The following is a 20,438-nucleotide window of genomic DNA, read 5'->3' on the forward strand; positions in this document are numbered from 1 at the left end:
CGCAAACAACACGTTCTTCTGAAGTGGGACTTAGAAGAATTATTGAATTATTGAACGGGGTATTTTAACAAAGTTTGAATTATATGTGTGTGTTTTTAATGAGTATTTATACTAATAAAACTTTATTATTTTTTCTGGAAATATTGGTATTAGGAAGGTCACTAATTCCCTACACAGTTAACTATACAGGTAATTTTTCCTGTCGGATCACTGTTGTCCAATTTATTATCTTTTCCGGCATTGAGTGCTAAGTACTTTAGGGACCCATTTTGATCTCTCTTGGATCACCCGGTTATAAATTTCAAAATCTTTGAAGCCAGCTCACATCTATTCAGTACAGAGCATCTTTGAATTTGCCGCTGTTGGTTTGGAGCTTGGAATCTCTGCTTCTAATTGGCTGCAAGGTTTCTTATGGGTTTCAGGGTCCCATTCACAAACCTCTACAGCTTATCAAAGTGTGGGAATTCTCCTGCCAGCCAGTCACTGATTTGCCGGTATTGTAAACTGGGTGGGTACCATTTGTCAGTCTGCCAAGGGGCATGCACCAACCTGGTACCCCTGCCTCTTTGCAAACTGAGCCCACCTGCTGTCCAGGCTCCACAGAGTCTGGGCTCTGGCAAATGGTGGCCGGATAGCCCTATGTTAGCCCAGGATGCGGGTACGCAAGCAGAACTGCTGTACCCCTCCTGTTCTAACACCGTGGCATCCCTGAGGCTGTAAAGTCAGGACTCCGCATAGACCCATAGGCATCAAGCTTGGTAGACATCAGGTCTCTTGGAATCCATGACTTGGAAATCCCACAGTTAATTTACAAGTTATCAATACATATACCTATTAAATATAACTCCTAATAAAATATACTGTGGCCTGTCTTCTCTGTGATACAAATATATATAAGTCCTAGTTCTGGTATCAGGGATGGAGTGAGACTATATGTTGACTACACTCACTAGCCTCATCTTGGCACACTTTAGAAATAACTTACAAAAACTTTTCCACACAATAATTCACTCTCAGGGTACCGAGGCATGTATCTGGGCATCACCTGGGCATCTCTCCTTATGCTATGGACCCCTTTTTATACTATGGACCACGTGTATGATTGCAGGTATACATTAACCCCCTCATACCCATATATCTGGTCTGAAAGATGCTGCAGCAGGAATCCTGGCGGTGAGTTGTAATAGCTTTTTCAGAGTCAGAGTTTGCCCATTGCAATGTGCTTGGCTGCATCCAAGAATCTCACTAGATTCACAGATCCAACTCCTTGGGTATTCCATAATTCTGGAACACCGATACATATACACATTCTGTAAAGGCTTTCTCCGACAAACCCACTCTGAAACTTACAGCCTAGAAATCTCCCAGTCCCAGCATCCCAGGAAAGGCAAAACAAATATAAATCTTTAATGTTGCATACTTTGCACACAGTCACAGTAATGCATTTAGGACATCTGGGTCCAAGAGCTGACACTCTAGGACCTCAACACATGGATCAGGGGTACCAAGTTAGCTAAACCTTTATTAGTGAGCCTGGTTATAACCCCTTCACCGCCACACACTGCGCTTCAACATAGCCAGGAATATAATCTGATCCCTGGGTACGTTTTTGGTGTCTCTAGTAACTTTGGAACCCTGCTAAATAGACAGAATCTGAAAGAAGTTTCTCTGTAAAACCTACCCTGAAACTCACAGCGTGGTCATCTCCCCATGCTAGCACACCTGGATAGGGTAAAACATAAAAAATTGCAATTGTCGCATATTTTATTACATGGTACAGTAATGCATGCACAATATACGGGTCCAAGGACTGACACTCTAGGACCCCCAAACACAGTTCAGGGGTAACCAAGTGGGCTTAACCTTTATTATAATGCCTGATTACCCCCTCACCGTCACAAAAACTAAGCCTGGTCAGCATCTCCTGGAGGGACTAAAACACCTCTGCTATCCCTGCCCCCCGTAGCTGTACCTAGCAGACCAGGTACCAGCCCAGTCACTGCTGAATCCACCAATCAACATCTGGGTCACTTTGCCTTCCCACACCCTCACTGACAACCTGCTTGAACACTCGTCAGGTCATCAGGACTTCAGGCCTCCTCCAACCCTCTCTTGTGCTTCCACCAATCATCTCTGTTCTCAGGGGCTCTGCTTGAACTGCACCGCTCCTGGGGTAGTGACCTCACTGGACACCAGGGAAGGATCGCTGCTGGCACCTTCTTTCCCCTTGCCTCTGTTGGGACCTCTGAGCTGTGCACATGGCGCCACTCACCCCCAGCACGATCAGTCTCTGCAGCCCTTCAGCTCCACCTGCTCCCACTGCTGCAATAGTGCTGGGGAGAGTAACCACCAGCTCCTGCAGCAAGCCGGTGTCATGTTGCTCCAGACCTCTCCAGTTCTCAGCCAACATTCTGTACTGCTCTTTCGCTGAGGGGTCCATGTGACATTGAAGGGGTACCCAGGCCATGAAATAAAGGCATTCTGCTTGGCTGGGTTCCCCTGAGTCAAATAAAGTGTCTGTAAAGTGTCAGTTCTGAAACCCAGGGCTGGCTGCAGTCCTATTAATATGTAAGAATGTCTAAAATGCACTCGCTAGGAATAAGGGGCCTCTAGCAATGTTTAAAGGGTTAATTGGGTCAGTGTGGCTGTGGTTTTGTGGTCGCGCCTGGCATTACAACACTGTATTACTGTGTAACCGCAGACAAGCGAGGGAAGCCTTAACCGCAAGTTAAATTGGTTAAGTGGTCTGCGGTCAGGAACAGACACCGAATCGCAACAGAGGATAATGTGGTTTCCCCATTCAATTAAGGTCAATTGGTAAAGTACGTCTGCGGTAATTGATTACGCTTGGGGATTGCAACATTGCATCCCAACCTCAATCGCAGACCTGGGAAAAGTTTAACCATAAACCACATCATAACCCTCACATAATTAAGCAGCTAACTTTGGATAGGAACATCCTAGCTTTCTAATTTTGGTGTGCAGAGTGCTAGGGGGTAGACATATAATATAGTACAGTTATTAAAACTGTAAAATTTCTTTAAAAGCCTAAATGAGAAATAGTGTGGAGTTTAGTGCTTTAAAGTTATAGGAACCGGGAAATTTCAGTCAGGCAGGACAGCGGATACATTAAGCATGCACCATTGTCATTTATGGTCAGGGATGTGTCCTGAATAATGTCAGTCAGAACTTCTGAGACCCCCTGTGGAGAAGGCTCCAGATTGTCTGCAAAAGTCCATGGCTTCAAAAGACACCGACCCGGTTAAAGTGCTAAATGTCAGGAAATGTATTTAAACAGTTTGCCTAGCAGATGTCTGGGCATTCTGGAGAAAGGTAAACCTTCTGCCGCCTTCCAAGGGGGCTTGGTCAGGTATGCTAAGCGGTTTACATTGGAAGTTAGCGCATGACCCGTAGCATGCCGTGAAGCCCTTTGCCCGGTTGCAGGAATCTACTGGAAAACTTGCCATTGGGTGGGAATTTGCTTCCCACGCCAATATTGGCTGTGTATTATCCAGATAGGCTTGGGAGGGTGTTATAAGCCCATGCATGCTATTGGGTATGTGTTCTACATCGTTCATCTGTATGACATCGGAAAGGACAGTGTGCGGTACAAAGACGTTTCATCGCAACCAAGGATTGTACCTCGCTGTAAAAGTTTGTTAGAACTAAGGACTTGGAAACAAATTCTGCAAACTCAGAACAAACACACTTCTTTCGACGGAGAAACATAGGCTGCAAGTGGCGCCCCTAGCTAAAGACGGTTTTGCGTCTCTTGTTCGCGTATTAACCCCGCTCCTGGAAATTTATACCTAGAGACTGCATTTCATGGACTTTCGTTCTGGAAACCAATTACTTTGTTTTACCTCATTCCCGCAACTGTTATTTCGTGCTATCTTGTAAATCAAGCTGTGTGTGTTTCTCGTGTGAATAAATACAATTTATTTTATCTCACGTTTTGTCAATCAATGTATCCAAAGTATATTTTTGTAAGGTAAGCACTGGTCTCCCGTGACAGTCCACTGCTGCCTCCACCTTCATCTTGGTTCTACAATCAGCAAGGTTCACCGAACCTCAAAACCTCCCCTAGGAACCCATCTTCAATCTACTGCAGGGGAACATCTTGGGGAGGTTGTCAGAGGATGAGAGTGTTAGGTCTCGATGTTGCTGCCTCTTAAATAAGTAGTATCCCTTACCCTCCTCCCCACTCCACCACGCACACATCACTCCATGGCCCTTTGGGCTTAGGGTCATGCGACTCTTCAGGACATTTTTAATTTTCTTTGTCTAATCTATCTTGATTTTCTGAAACTTTCACATGTATTTGTATTTAGTAGCAGACTGGTCAGTTATTTTTCCAAAAAGAAAAACAGAAAATAAGATGATTAGACTGTTTGGTATACTTTGCTTTTCAATCACTCATGGGAATTATAATTCACACTTCATTTTTTCATTCTGGTACATACTGCAGGCAGGAATTAAATAGATGTTCAATTAACTTTCTCTCTTTGTTCTCAAGGTTGTTGTGATAGTGAAATGCATATCAAAAACATTTTAACTCTACATTTGCTTAGTGCTTATTGCTTGTTTTATTCCTATGAAACAAGAAAAAAATATTTACAGCAAAAATATGAGTGACATTTATCTCTACGTTGCCTTCAGTAACGTAATTATGCTATAACAGCCTAAATTAATGTAAGCTGAAATACTTACCACAGTACTTCAATGTATTATTTTATCATTTGGATAATAACATATTTTAAGCTTGCTTTTTATCTTCCTGTAAATAGCATATTTGCTGTGAACACAACGTTTTATCTTTAGACATTCAGTCATTGACTTACTGTACAGTCAACACCCAACAGTAGTTGGCAACAGGAAAGGGCATTGTGTTCACATTTTAAAGATTTTTTTTGTGTGTAATTTCAGTTTTATGTTTGAAATAATTGTAACGGGGGTGTCCTCAGAACACAGCAGTGCTATTCCAAGCTCTGGGGAACCTGAATTTTGAGATATTTAACTTGGATGTGCAGGAAAATAAAAAAAATGTTGCGTGGTCATCTAATAGGAAACTCAGATGCCATGCTAAAAAGATATTGCAGTTTCCTATTGGCCCATGGGAGTTTAGCTTGGAGGGCAGCCATATTTATCTCCCTAATAGGACTAGCAACACTGACATATAAAAGGTAATTATCTCGTGAACCAAGAGGTCCCTGGAGATAAATATATTGCAGTTTAGCTCCAGGGGACTCCCAGTTCTGATTCTTCTGAAAAAAGTTTAACAAATTGCATACGTGGAGATTGCTGCTTCAATGGCGTGCCTAAATATTTGTTATATCTTTCAGAAATAACATTGCTCTTAGGGAGATATTTTACAAACCTACATTAAGAAAAGATTTCCTTCTTAGCATGCTATGTTTACATGTGGCTCTTATTTCAAAACACTTGAAAGGCTGTGAAATGATGTATTTGGCATTTTCTGTCTAGCTAAGATAATAAAGGGTAGTTTTACATGCAGAAATAAAAACTATGCAAACATTACAATATAGTAGCTATAAAAACATACACTACCTTTAGGTAGACATACTTAATTTGAATATTTTAATGGGAGATGATTTACTAGTGAATGTATTTAAGAAAATTAATAATTACGATATCCCTATTGTTTGATTACAATATATAAAATTATATGTAAAAAAATTAAATTGTGTGTATATATATATATATATACCCGTTACCCACAATAAAAAAATACACACACAACAGCCCTACACTAATATATATATTACACCAACAACCCCTATACCCCCCTAACATACAGTACATATATGCACAGCATTGATACTATAGGCCGGCGGGGGCCCTCGGGTGTTACCCGCGGCCCTGCAGTACCAATTCTGTGCCCCCCCCCAAACTAATTTTAAAACATATACATATTTATAAAGAAATAACCTCCCCCCCAACACATACAGTATAGTAATGGGCACAATTACTATTATCCACAAATGGATAATAGTGCATTTGCCGATTTAAAATACATAAAGAACAATAAAAACATTAAATACATATAGCACTCACCCTTGTCCGGCTGCCACGATGAAGGCCACCCTCATCTTCATAACCGTCCATGCCCCCTCCGATGCTGCAAACATAAACAAGAATAAAAACAGCCAATGTAATGTCCCCTAACCCCTTTATCACCATAGCGTTTTTCAACCGCTACTGTCATTAAGGGGTTAACCCACCCTCACCCACCACTAGGGAGGCCTACATACCCTCCCCCACTACCCCCCACCCCGTGAGGCCTAACCACCCTCACTTACCCAATACCCAGCCGGGAGGCCTACCCACATACCCTTGGGGCCAATATCCCCTTCCCCCACCCACAGTACCCACAATAAAAACAATACACAGCCCCACAATAAACATCATTATATTTATTAAATACATAACCCACCCCCTGTGCCCCCCCCATAAATACATGATTTATTATTTTACATACAGGGATAATACCCCAGGCCCACGGGAGTCCCCGGTGGACCTGACGGGTCACCTCACAGATCTACAGTAGCCCAGCACCATGTTTCAAACAGGGTCTGGAGGGCTGTGGGTGGTCCCCGCCAGCCGCCATGGTCCACCAGGTGGTCTCCGCGGGTCACCGTGGGCCACAATGGGGTCCCCACGGGTAGGCCCACGGCTGTCTGGTGGGCCCCGGGTGCTTCACACGGGGGTATGGGGGCTTCCGAGCTAAACAAAGTTTATTTCAGCCTTGGAGACCCCCTACTTCCCGAGTTACAGGCCCAGTTATGGGGTGCCCGTATCCCTCTAGTCCCGCGGTCACGTGACCCACAGGATTTTAACATGGCGGGGATACCGGCACCCCATATTTGGGCCTGTAACTCAGGACGTAGGGGGTCTCCAAGGCTAAAATAAACTTTGTTCAGCTCAGGAGAAACCCTGCTACAAACCTGTAATTTTAGAATTTTAATAAAACCCCCGTGATCGCCTGTGAGAGACGCGCAGTTAGAGGGACTGATTCAGACTCTCTTTCTGCGCGTATATTACACACAGGCAGACGCCGGTAGCATTCACACAGCAGGGGTCCCTGCTTTGGGAAGCTAATGTGACGCGCTCAGTTCACTAAACACAGCGGGCTTTGTCCCCGTTGTGATCAAGGTTTCCCGCATTAATTGCCATGTTAAGTGTTCGAATAACGGCCGCTGCATCAGTATTTCATAATTACCCCTTATCCCCTTTTGCACCTTTGTCATTATATTTAATATATTGTATATTTGGCTGACGCGAGAGTTACCTTCCTTTCCCCTCCCCCCCCCTCCCCCTTCCTTCCTATTAATCAATTGTATTTAAAATAGGCAAATGCACTATTATCCATATGTGGATAATAGTAAATTTGCACATTACTGTATGGGGGGAGGGGGTGTATTTATTGTAAAGTATTTGTGTTGTTGGATTTTTTGGGGGGGCACAGAAATGGTACTGCAGGCCTGCGGGGAACACCGAGGGCCACCGCCGGCCTCTAGTATCATTGCTGTGCATCCCAAAAATGTAATATATGTAATTGGGGTATAGGGGTTGTTGGGGGCACAGGGGGTGTATGTTGTTTATTGCAATGTTTATTGGGGAAATTGTCCCCAATAAACATGCTATTATGCCTTAACCCCTTCATTGCCTTAGCAGCTATCCGCTATAATTACACAGGTTGTATGAAAACTGCTCACCTTTATTAAGTATAGTCCTAATAATAAAACGATAGGTGCAAGGGAGGTAGATAACAAATATAACACAGAGAGAACTCAGAAGAATGGGTTAAAAAGCACCCCTCTATTTGCACTCATCACCTAGTACTTGTGTATGTTCCTTAAAGCCAAAAGATAAGATCCCTTAGCCAGGAACTAAAAGCGACGAAAAAACAAAAAAGTTTTAATACATCATTATATATACACTAAAGGGTTAAAATAAGTAATTAATATTCCCCACAGAGGAGTGATGGAGAGGGGAGAGAGATATATCAATCTAAATGACTGTATTAGTATATATTAACAGAGGATATCCTTATCTTCTCCTGCGGTGGTAGTATACATGTGATATCCACTAAATAACATAGTGGGCTGTTCATTTTACACCAGCGACAACCAACCACTGACTGTTAGTCACACTACTACACGACTTACTAATGCAGCTGTCCTCTATGGTAATGAAGCAGCATTAATATATTTTAATAATATTGTGCGGGAGCAGGGGTTCCCCTGAGCTGAACCGCATTGATTTGTGGCTCAGAGACCCCCTGCTTCCTGAGTTACAGGCCCCGGTATGGGGCATCGGAGGCCAATGTCGCTGCCATCTTTATGGCGTCCAAGATGCGACGTGGGCTCTATAAAGATGGCGGCGACACTGGCACCCAATGACCCATACCGGGGCCTGTAACTCTGGAAGCAGGGGGTCCCTGATCCACAAATCAATGTGGTTCAGCTCAGGGGACCCCCTGGTCCTGTACACTATTATTAAAAATACATTAGTGCTGCTTCATTACCATAGCAGATAGCCGCAAAGGTAAGGAATGATTGTTTATTTATATGTAACGGGTATTCCACCCCACCCAATCGCAGATATAGTGTGGGTGCGGGGAACTTAGTGTTAACAGGTGTGGTGCTTTACCTGTTAGGCTCACAGGAGAGCTGAGCTTCAGCCACAGGGAACCTGGGGCAATTATACTAGGGGTAACCCTGTACTCGGTGCAGAGCCTCCACCTGCGATGGTTCCCAGCAAAGCGGGAATTGGTCCTCGCAGGACACATACAAATAACCAGCACACCGTATGTGTAAACAATCAATGACTTTACTTGTGCACATAGAACGTACTTGCATATAATAACCATAAGCAGATGCACGTATATCAACAGGTGTCCCTCCCTAGAGGAGACACTACAACCGCGTTGCGCAGGATGCTACCTTCCCTCACAAACCCCACCGGATGATCCCACCCAGTGTCCAGTAGCCCCACACAGTATTACCCCCACCCTTCAAGTGAGATGTGTATGTGTGACTGCGCAGCCACTATGTCCCGTGTGAATGTGAGAGAACTCGTTGGTGCACTTGTGGATTACCTGCCGGACACTCCGGTGCTCGGACCTGCCAAGGAACTTCACATAGGATCCGAAGGCTGATGTCGGCTGAATGCAGGAGCTACCGTCCGGGGCGATCCCACCCGGATGGCTACTGTAACGACAGCGAAGGTCTGAGCCCAAACCTCTGGACGGACGCGCAGCTTCTTCTGTGTCCCTAACTGGCTCTAGAAAGTAAGTGGCAGGGTCCCTAACCTGAGGGCTGTCCCTGACACAACTCACACTACTGGGTGGCTCAGGGCTATCTTGGGCCTTGGGGGCTGCTGGCCTAGTGCAGGGAGTCACTGACTCCTGCACCCTACCTCCTTCCCTTGGCTGCTCCTGGCTCTGACTGACTAGCGTGGGCTCAGCGCGCGAAATGTATCCTTTCCACTCTCTGTGCAGGGAGATCCTAGGCCCTATTGGATCCCTGGCATCATGTGGGGTGTGCAGAGGCTCATGGGACTCGTAGTCACTGCTTAGAGCCTTCCCTGGTAGGTTAGTGTATTGCGGGCTCCTCCCTGCACATGCGCGAGCTGTTTGGGGTCCTCCCGGCGCCTGGCTCTCACTGCGCATGCGCGAGCTAATGCACAATGGCGGCGCCCTGTACCGCGAGCCACCGGGACCTCAGCAACGCGACTGCGGCACTAACAACAGGCCGCGCGCGTCCCTGGCAACCGGCCGCTTCAGGGAACAGCATGCTGCTCGCGCACCTGCCCCCACACCTCCCCGCGAACGGCCGCAGCGAGGGAGCGCAGGAGGGGTGTCTGCACTGACAAAGGAGACCTGGCTACATCCTCCCCCTGGTGAAAAATCCAAAGGGCAAATCCAAAAAAATCCGAGGGCAAATCACCAAAATCATGCCGATATTGAACCCCCACCAAGAGCACTTTTTTGGCGCTTACTGCATGAGGCCCTAAGTCCTGGTACGGGTATGTCACGGTAGCTTCAGGGTTATAATATACACCAAATAATCTGGGTTGAATTGAATGAGACTGTGATATACTAAAGAGATTGTATTCCTTAGAAGATAGGTGGACACACAGTATTGAGCAAATTACAAACGGAATATATACACTTACTTGGGAAGGGGACAGATGAAATAGCCCAGGACTCAGGCTAGCAGTTCATCAGGCAAGGAACAATTCAGGTAGAATAACGAAGACACTGGGCATAGAGCTTACAATCACATATGGTATTTGGGCTCTATCCCTTAACATTGGGACTCAGGGATTTGATAGCAATTACCTGGACCCAATTACCTTTTGCCAGCTAGCGTGGGAAGCAGAATAGTACCTGCCCCCAGGTGGCTGGCACATGCGCACATTACTACAGTCAGGGTCCCATTTCCCGAACCCCACTCTAAATAGTTGGCGTCTCCAAGTCTGCCAGATGGGGATCTGGGCCGGGGAACTCTGACTATATGTGTGAATATGGCACTTAATCTAAACAGCCATGTCCTGCTCTATCTCTACCCTGTATTTACAATCTGGGGGGATGAGCCTTTGATCAGTGGTTTCCCTGTACACACACTGTCGCCCTCTGGTCATTAACATACCTCATGGGCAAGTAACTTTCGCGGGCTTTACAGTAGGCACGAAATACAGTAAACCTTACAACAATTTATACATATCAAAATACTCCGTTCAGTTGATCTGAGAGGACTGGAAGTTGCCATGCAATCGTGCCGGAGGTGTGACTGCATGGTGGCCACATTTCAGCCCTCTAGGTATCACCGAACCGGAGATAGCAATATTGGATTTTAAACATCATGTTATACAAACCACATTTCTCCACCATTGGAGTCAATTGCGGCAACCACACAATATACAGTTAACTATACTCTATTCGGTTGATCTGAGAGGGCTGGAAATTGCCATGCAATCATTCCGGAGGTGTGCCTGCATGGTGGCCAAATTTCAGCCCTCTTGCTCTCACCGAACCGGAGATAGGAAAATCAGGTCTTAAGCATTTTTGAAACCCAGAGGCTTTTTTCCGCCATTGTGGTCAATGGCCGCGACCCTCGTGGCGGGCGTGACCCTTTCTCGCGGCCATTGCTTGTCAGACCTGGTTGGGGTCGAGTGAGGGGGTTCCCACTAGCTAGGGGCAGAAAGAATTTTATCGCTAGCTGTCCCAGAACCAAAGTGATATATTTTAATATGTTTTGAACTTGACTGCGACCGAGTCCCAATGGCAATTTAGTGATCAAAGCCTTTTCCTTAAAACAGTAGCGGTTCTTGGATACTGCGGTTTGGCAGGCATCCAACATGGTTATAATGTATCACTTAGTTCTTAGAAAGCGGGCTCTAGGTATTTCCTATTGAAATGCATGGCTCCATTCATTTCAATGGGGAAGGTCCGCTCATACTCGCAGACTCCATCTGCTGGTCTTTCTAGGTATAGGGCCCAAAACCTTCTCAATCTTCATTGAATCCTATGTTGCTCCAATGGCGACCTATGGGACAGTACCAGCAAATGGTGGGGGAACAAAGGGCCATAAACCCTTGCCCTCCCCACCTGATCCCAGTTAACCCTTTCCCTCTCGACCTGATCCCAGTGTAGGTGCTTGGTGTAAACACTGTACGAGCAGGAACACATTAAAACCAAATTGGAATACATTTTGTACGGAGGCAGGGGAATATTGACACATATTAACCATTATTACAGTTAACCCCTCGCCTCCCACACGATTGTAGTGGTGGCCAGCTGAGGGGGTAAACCATTTATTACCGGGCTAGCCACCCCCCTCGTGACAGGGTAAAACTTTTATTTAGAGTTCCCTGCACCTAGAAGAGTCTAGTTTTCGACCCACAGTAAGTCTGTATTTTGTGTTTCATTGTGTGTAAGTAAATTTGTGCAAATAAATTACAATTTATTTAATTACCTTGTGTAGCCATATTTCTCTATGTCTAAGGGAACTACGCATGCTGATTAACTGTATGGCTCACTGGAGGCCTAATCCTCTAACACTGAGAGCTAGGGGTGAGCTCTTTCCTCCTTGGTACAGTGCCTCCACCTGGGAGGGATCCCTGTGCAGCATGATAACCCCTCACAGGAACCAATTACTGCGAGTAATACACACACAGATATATGTATATATATATACATTATTTACTACCATATGCACATATCAATATATTACAATAACTCCCACACAATATCCGCACACCCAGCGTGGATCCCCCAAAGTACTGAGGGCTCCCTATGCACCTAAGCACCCGGTGTCCATAAAGCAGTCCCACCCAAAGTGAATGTGGAGTAGCGCTACCCCTGTGTATCTCTTTGATGCACTTGTAATACCTCTTTGGGCACTCCTGTACCCAGTTGTCACCGTCGGCAAGAGATCAGTCAGATCCCATGACGTGGGGACTGCAAAGCCCCCTCTCACCTTATCCAGTCCACCACGTGGTGTGAACTCCAGGTGGAGTGTCTCAGCCTTAGCGTCTATAGTGTGGCCTGTGGTCTGGTCCCAGACCGCAGTCTGCGGATCACTGTGTGGCTCTGTGCACCGACGCAGCTACACTCTCTAGTGCAACGCTAAGGGGAAGTGTCCCTATCTGGGGCATTCCCTATATTTACTATAACTACTGTGGCTCTGGGCCTAACTGGGACCTATGGGGGAGTCTGGCCTAGTCCGGGAGTCACTGGCACCCAGACACTACCTTCCTCCTTGGAGTCCCCATCAAGAATGCACGCGTGGGACCATTTCATGCCAAACCTCTCTTATCCTCCTTCCCTGCATATGCCTAAGGCTGCTGGGACATGTAGTCCCTTGCGGTGCTGTTTTTTAAAAAGGCCACTGCAACTAACTTCACTGTGCATGCACACGGCACTCTCGACGCATGCACGATATTCAAGATGGCAGCCCCCTGTGTGCCGGTACCACCACAAAGCTCTGGCGGTTCCGATTAGCCCGCAGCCTTCCTTCCCTGCACCAGAGATAAGGGGGCTTGGCTACACTTGTTTTGCTCAGTGAATGATCCTAGTTAAAAAGGTGGAAACTGACTGGTCTTCCATGACATCCCTAAGGTCTCTTCCGGTATCTAATGGATTTGCACCTCTTGGTAAATATGGCTCTTTTTGTCTTGTCAATGGAGCTTATGTGTCAGACCACACTGAAAGGCAATCTTAAACCTTAGAGAATCTCACCAAATTGGTTTTATTGGGAATTGTATATGAAACAATAGCCAACAAGTATTACGTTTTAATCATGTTATGCTACACATGTTTTGAAACCTTGAAATTCAATAATTTTGTTTGTAATAATTGATGCACACACATTCCAAGCTAGCTCAAACTCCCACACCATACCATATGTGTTTTGTCAATGGGATATAGCATTGGGCACTCCTGTCTCTTGTTATAATAATTTATGCATTTTATTAAGCTGCATGTGTTGTTTCATATGTTCTATGCTACACAGAAAATGCTATCAAACAATTTTCATATGTAATAACAGTAACTAATCAGTGATTCATTCAGACCCAACTTACACTTTCTGAAAGTAGAAAAAGTTATGGTTTTTTGGGATGAATCTCTTTGAATTGTCATATAAAAGTTGATATTTAAATTGTTCCTTTCTATAACAGAAAAAATGAAATCGTTATTAGAAAAAATGAAATCTTTATTGGATCCTTCTGTGTGAACTTTGACTCTTCCCCTCCCTCAAAGGCAGGCATGTAATTCTTACAAATATGGGGATATTCTAATTGAGAGAGGGAACTACCAATATCAATCAAAGGTAACCATATATTTGAGTGTATAAAAATGTGTCTGTGGGATCTTGTGAAATAGAAGTGTTTGAACACAATGTAAATGCCAATGTATAGGCAAAGTGTATTTAGGGTTTTTTCCACAAGACCCCTCAGGAACCACTGTACACAAATATTGAACTAACAAATTTGGCAATCAATGGTGACCCTAAATAAATGTATTACTTACCCCAGCCAGACTGAAGGCTATTCTCTTCATCTTTTTGAGAAACAATAAATAAACAATGGGGTGAATCCCAACCATAAAAAAAATACACAATCCAAGTCTGAGGAAAAAAAAACATTAAAACTAACCCAAGCTTGATGACCCCCCAAAAAAATTAAAACACAAAATCAGCCAAAATAAATCCAAGCCTGATGGCCAAAAAATCAGTGGAAATAAATCCAGACCCTATAGTCTATTTGTAATCCATACCCATCCTGGCTGTAGGATGTTGGATGATCAATTTGCCATGAAACCCTGGATCCTCTGTTGCTTGAAGAGCAGTCTCTGGGTATTTTTTTTTCTTCTTTACTTTAAAGCTGTAAAATAATGATGTAGATGAGGGTATGATGGTTTCTGAATCATTATATGACAGATCACGTAAGTAAGTGAAGGCAAGACAAGGAGATCATTAACCCAGCAGCTAGATAGACCTGGTAATTCCAGCTCCAATAGCGAATATTAAAATTAGATAGTAATTAGGTGTTCTGACTCATTTCAGCCAGGGATTAACCAAAAGTTCAATAGCAGGTCAGTATTTTAAGAAATAAAAATCTCCATATACACTTACATTATAAGAACATAATAATAATAATAATAATAATAATAATAATAATAATAATAATAATAATAATAATAATAATAATAATAATAATAATAATAATAATAAATAATAATAATAATCCCTATAATTATATATAACATCTTTTCTGCAGGTGCCTGTGCTGCATTACAGATAAGGTTTATATTATTCTTCAAGTAATGCTTTGCTTGTGTTTATCACTGTATCTCCATCTTAGACTCCTTTGGTGTTGGAGAGGAGAGTAAAACAATCAAGTAATGTGTTGCTGGTTACAAATATAAGCTGCATTAATATGTTGCCCAGGCTCTTTGACTGTATCATTTGTATACTGTTGTAAGGTTTGTTTTTTTCACCATGTATATATCATCTCATTGTGGTACAAAGTTATCTCTGAGGTCCAGTTTACATTGGCGGGGCATACAGCAGAATGGAGGCCTAATTACCCACTCCCAAAAATGGAAGGTAGTAATGAAAAATAACAATACAGGGCTTTTAAGGGTTGCTATCATTCCTGAAACTGGTGCTCCATTCCAATTATTTTTAATGGTCCTTTCTGTGACCACCCCTCACTTCTTGACCAAGACTTTTCAGAAGACAGCTTGAGAGATGAGGCATGTTGGTGCCTGTGATGGTGAAAGGGTACCCAGGATCACTAATAAAAGTTCAGCCCACTTGGGTACCCCTTATCCGTGTGTTGAGTGAAAATCGTGTGTTGAGTGTCAATTCTTGGGCACATACGTAAGAAATGCATTACTTTGACTGTGTGCAAATTTTGTGACAATAAAGATTTTTCTGTCTTTTGCCTTTCTCGGGGTGCTGGGACAAGGGGATTTCTAGGCTTTAAGTTTCAGGGTGGGTGTGACGGTGAAGGGGTAACAGACCAATAATAAAGGTATTATGCCCGGCTGATTGCCCTTAAACCCTGTTTGGGATGAAGGGGTTAACTGTATGGTCACCATAATGCCATATTTTCCCTATATATCACCTGTGATGTCCCCTGGGTCATACCGTAAAAATGGAGTGTCAGTTCTGCATCTCAGAACCTAGCTGCAGTCCTGTTAATATATACTGTATGTGTAAAATGTGCCCGCTAAGCAAGGAGGGCTCCTAGCGCTGTACAAATAGTTAATTGAATAAGCCTGTAGTGAGCAGCTACATTGAAGCCCTGAATCACTTCCTAATCCTTAACCACAAACTCAAGTGGATAAATGGCTTGCGGTCAAGTTAAAGTGGCGGAGTGCAACAATGTATCCTGCGGTCTCGTTAACCAATTAAGGTCAATTGGTGAAGTGATTCTGCGGTTATTCATCCAGACAAGCAATGCTACATTGTATGCCGGCTTCTGACCGCAGAACGATTATATGTCAAACCGCAAACCACATCACAGAGCCTTTTCAATTAAGGGGATAACATGCGTTAGGAGGGAGCTAGCACTCTAATTTTTGAAAGGCAGCTAGCTAAGGACTGGTCATACACATAAATGTTGTTTTAATACCACCACCTCATATAGAAATCACATGTAAAAATAAACCTTGTTTTAGGTGTTTTAAAATATGAAGACAGGAACCCTTTTTCCTGTCAGCCTGGCAGTTAATCCATTAACATGAGCATATGTTTGGGATAAATGAGCTGAGGGATTTTCAACTCCATACTTCAAAGGGAACACTGCTGCGCTGGTTCCCCAATGTCTAGAGAAGTCCAGAGTTGAAAGACTAAGAGACCCTAAAGTATAGGGCGGGCGGGATACAGTAAAGTACCCTGTACCGGTGTGAAGTACGGGCTATTAACAAATGGTAGCCGACACCCAGACTTATTGTCGCCAGGTAAGGGGTTGGGTCCTGTATGCTAAGCATCATAGGTGCCAAGTTAGCGCATGCTCTTAGCAGACCGGGAAGCCACCTCTGCCAGGTTTATGAGCAAGTCTGGGATAGACGAGAAAAGTTATTCCCATGGGGGATTGGCTGTACAGGTTAAGGATAGGAGTCTTAAGCCTATAAGAATGCCTGCAGCCCGGTCTTAGGGAGATTCACCTAAGATTCAGCTAAGAAACATCTTAAGCTTCAACCAAGATCCTTTCCAACGTCAGCGGAGTTCCGGAATGTGAGGGGTTTAAATATCGTAACAAAGAATTGCACCCCTCTTCCAGAATTTGTTTGAGCTAAGGATTCCCGAACGAATCCTGTAAGGACATAACAAAAAGTTTTCCTTTGGCGAAGATACATGGGCTGCATTCCACCCCCCTAGCCAAGGACTGTCGCACGGCTCTATTCTCGCACCATTCCACTCCCATGCAGTGGTACCTAGAAACTTTGCTTTCGAGTTATTCGTTCCATAGACATTATATTTAGTTTCCCCATCCCAGTAAATGTATATTGAGTGTAATTGTGAAGAATTGTGTGTTTGTCTTGAAAGGAAATAAATTACAATTTATTTTACCCTCCATTTTGTGCTCTATCCAGAATTCTGGTATTAATAAGACTTTGTCTCCCGTGACAGTGGGTTTGCCGGAGAAAGTCTTCACAGAATATGTCTATGTATCGGGGTTCCGGAGTTGTAGGATTCCCCAGAAGTTGGATCCGGGAATTGAGTGAGATTCTCGGATACAGCCAAGCACATTGCTCTGGGAAAACTCAGACCCTGAAAACATTCTTGTGACTCACCGCCAGGATTCTTGCTGCAGCATCGTCCAGACAAGGTAAACGGGCATGAAGGGGTTAATGCATACCTACACAATACAGGGGATCCCTAGTATAAGGAGGGGTTCCCAATTACATGCCCAGGTGCCCCATGCAGAATTTAAATGTCCCGGTCACATGACGCGGGAGCTTTACAAGTGCAGGGGTCACCGGCACCCCATAACAGGGCCTGTATCTCCTGAAGTAGGGGGTCCCCGAGGCTGAAACCAATGAGGTTTAGCTCAGGAGACCCCCTGCACATGTACACTATTATTAAAACACCAATACCAATAAATAATAATTCATTACCGTAGCGGATAGCCGCTATTTTAATGAAGCTGCATAAATGTAAATTTTAATAATAGTGTGCGGGAGCAAGGGGTCTCCTGAGCTGAACCGCATTGATTAATGGCTCAGGGACCCAGTATGAGGCATCGGATGCTAGTGTCGCCGTCATCTTTATAGTGTCCAAGACACGATGTGGGAACAAATCAATGCGGTTCAGCTCAGGAGACCCCTGCTCCCGCACACTATTAATAAAAATACATTAAAGCAGCTTCATTAACTTGGCGGCTATCCGCTAAGGCAATGAAGGGATTAAGGCATAATAGCATGTTTATTGGGGACAATTACCCCCAATAAACATTGCAATAATACAATATATACAATACAGTAATGGGCAAAATTACTATTATCCACATATGCATAATAATGCATTTGCCCATTAAAAATACATTAATCAATAAATAAAATAAATACATTTTGTACTCACCCTTGTCCGGCACCCACGATGAAGGCCATCCTCATCTTAATCACCGCCCATACACTCGGGTACGGAAAAACATACACAAGAATAAAAAGAGCCAATCTAATGTCCACTAACCCCTTAATCACCTTAGCGGTTATTAACCGCGACAGTCATTAAGGGGTTAACCCACCTTCCCTCACCACTCACTCGGGAGGCCTAAATACCCCCCCACTACCACCACCCGTGAGGCCTAACCGCCCTCACCAACTACACAGCCGGGAGACCTACCCAGGCTCGGGGACAATAACCCTTTCCCCCACTACCCACAATCAAAACAATACACAACCCCACAAAAAAAATTACTGTTTTTAATAAATAATACATAACCCACCCCCTGTGCCCCCCCATACAACATGATTTATTGTTTGACATACAAGGTTAATACCCCAGGCCCACGGGAGTCCCCGATGGTTCTGGCAGGTGTCTGCAGGCCCCACAGTGGCCCAGCAAAGGGGTGCACACAGGGTCTGGAGACCTATGGGTGGTCCCCGTCAGGTGCCGTGGGCCTCCAGGTGGTCACCGCGGGTCACCGTGGGCCCCAAATAGAGTCTCCACGGATGACCTGCGGGTGTCTGGGGGTCCCGAGGTAAGCCCCACAGGTGCTGAGGGTCCTCAGGTGGTTCCCATGGGGGTCTAGGGGCCCTTGGGTGGTCCCTATGGATCCTCCAGAGAAGTGGGGCCCCCGGTTCTTCCCCGTAGGTGTCCCCCGTTAGTCCGCAGCCTTGTACCCGTGATCTCCAGAGGTCCTCACAGACCTAAGGAACCAACCATGTATGTAAAAAAAATAAACCTGTCCTATACATTTAAAGAAATAAATACCACCCCCTCCCAACCACCACCATTAAACACGCATACAGTACAGTAATGGGCAAAATAACTATTATCCAGATATGGATAATAGATTATTTGTCCATTATTATACACATTAACTAGCCTAATAAAATAAATACAGCTCTACTAACCTCAGCAATATGAATCACCTCCATCAGCAAGTGCCCTCTGTCCTTCGTAGCCAAAACAATACATAGCAAATACATTGTGATATCACTTAACCCCTTAATCACCTTATTGGTTAATAACCACAAAGGTAATTAAGGGGTTAAGCCACCCTGCCCCGATACCCACCCTTCATCCATTAATTTCTTCTATTTGTAATCCATAGCGGGGGTCTTCATCTGTGTTTTCTGTTTTCTGTCTTGTTCCGGGGTTTTCTTAACTTCTTTCGCCACACCCTGGTTAATAACCGCTAAGGTGATTAAGGGGTTAGGGGACATTAGATTGGCTCTTTTTATTCTTGTGTATGTTTTTCAGCACCCGATTGCAATTGACGGTGATGAAGATGAGGATGGCCTTCATCGTGGGTGCCGGACAAGGGTGAGTACAAAATGTATTTATTTTATTTATTGTGATTAATGTATTTTTAATGAGCAAATGCATTATTATCCATATGTGGATAATAGTAATTTTTCCCATTACTGTAGTGTATGTGTTAGGGGGGGGTATTTTTTTTACATTATTGTTTATTTTTTGGGGGCACTCCATTGGTACCGCAGGACCGCGTACGGCCGCGGGGACCCCTGGACACTCCCAGATGCCCCCGGACACCCCCGGACACCCCCGCTGGGACCCAGAGACCCCCGTAGTCCCGCGGGGATGGATGGTGTGCCTGCAAAAAGGTAAACAAAGTAATTTTTTCAAAGTCCAGCTCCTTTAGGTGCCTACCTTTAGCTGGCGTGTTTGTCAGGCACATTTTTAAAGGCCGATTCACTTAGCGCTTCTTAGTGAATCTCAAGTACTGGCAAAAATCAGCGCATTTGCCTGATCGGGTGCATTTTGTGCCGAGGGCTGAAAAAATGCCTTTTAAGAGCGATAAAGCGTAGTTATCACTGCTTAGTGAATCGCACTGCAGCCTCTATCATACTTAAAGGGTACTTTGCGCTCTTAAAGCCACTTATTGGAGCTTAATGAATCACCCCCTATGTATCAAGAAGGCACTTCAGCTAAACCGAAAACTGATACGTGTCTTAAAAGCAGCTACTTATTCATGGGCATGTCACGATGGACATCAACTTTACCAACACATTTATATTTCTGGGTACTCGATTGAACAGAACAAGTTGCAAAAGAATTTGTGATTTATTTCCTTAATAGACAAACACACGACATCTCAGAATACACTTAAAACAACACTTACTGGGATAAGGGAACAAAATAAATTGTCCTTTGCCTGCAAGAGCAAGAAATGCAGTCTTGATTTAAAGGTCCTGTTTCCAGATCACA

General features: G+C 44.3%; 1 protein-coding gene across 4 annotated transcripts in view; it reads left to right on the plus strand.

The window, feature by feature from the left end:
* The window catches only part of LOC142487140 (cadherin-10-like), a 636,808-nt gene that overhangs the window by 69,491 nt on the left and 546,879 nt on the right, over window positions 1-20,438 (plus strand). The gene's annotated exons all lie outside the window — the stretch shown is intronic.

Source organism: Ascaphus truei, chromosome 2 (genome assembly GCF_040206685.1).
Source record: "Ascaphus truei isolate aAscTru1 chromosome 2, aAscTru1.hap1, whole genome shotgun sequence".
Classification (NCBI taxonomy): Eukaryota; Metazoa; Chordata; class Amphibia; order Anura; family Ascaphidae; genus Ascaphus; species Ascaphus truei.